Genomic DNA, 1,035 nt, shown 5'->3' on the forward strand with positions numbered 1-1,035 from the left:
CTATGTCTTTGTGATTCACTACACAACCTCACCAAAGCACAAAGTTTTGTTTTCTGCTATAAGGAAACAGACTAGTTGCAGAAATATGAGACCAACGGGCAAATCAATTCTAACTTAATTCAGTTGATTTCTCCAGTTTAGTTCCTGAGGTTTTAAGGGCAAACTCCAAGCAGATAGGACCCCCTGGGATATATATATATATATATATATATATATATATATACACTGATACAAAGTAATGGGAGATAGAAGAGTAATACTTTGGGCCCAGTGAATTTAGTGGCAGAGTTCTAGTAGCTTTCACTGAAGTCTTTAGGTAAAATCCCAACACAGTTTGTAGACTGTTCTTCATTAGATAACTGTATTTATCTGTGTCTTCCTATAAGAATATGTAAGCTGTGGATTATTTAGTACATATTATATTTATGCTTAAAATTTCTAGGGGATCAATGCCAAATAATAATATTCCTTAAACATGTTTTAGGAACACAATCGTTACTCTGTTAAACACATCTATTATTGTAGCTGTATGTTTCATTAATGCACAGTCTCCCATATTATTATTCCTTTAGGTGAGGAAATGAGATGTAGAATGCCCAAGAAATGTGCTTATTTTTAAGGTAATGTTTAATTGCCATTAGCTTCATATTCTCTGTGTGTAAGCCTGTATCAAATTTCCAATGTATTCATAATCCAAGAAGAATGGTGATGACTGTGGTGCTTTTTCTGTTTTAGGAAGCAGGTTCAAAGCTCTGCTTGGCCACATTTCTTATGGGACCTGGGGATTTAGACCCTTAGGAGAATTTAGGCCAAAACTTTCACTGGAAAAATCTGTCACTCATTAGCATAGGGGAAGCTTGGGTGAAATAGGGAGTTAGATATTTTCTGTGTAAACCAGCTTCAAATACCATGATTAGAACATTAAAGTATTTGCTGAATGGAAAGTCATTATCTTGTAGGGCTTTCCAAGAAAGCATTCTCTAGAAAGCAAAGCCAGGTTCTATTTGCAGCTGTTGCAGTCATGTAATTTTTGCT

The sequence above is a fragment of the Hirundo rustica genome, chromosome 3, assembly GCF_015227805.2.
Source record: "Hirundo rustica isolate bHirRus1 chromosome 3, bHirRus1.pri.v3, whole genome shotgun sequence".
NCBI lineage: Eukaryota > Metazoa > Chordata > Aves > Passeriformes > Hirundinidae > Hirundo > Hirundo rustica.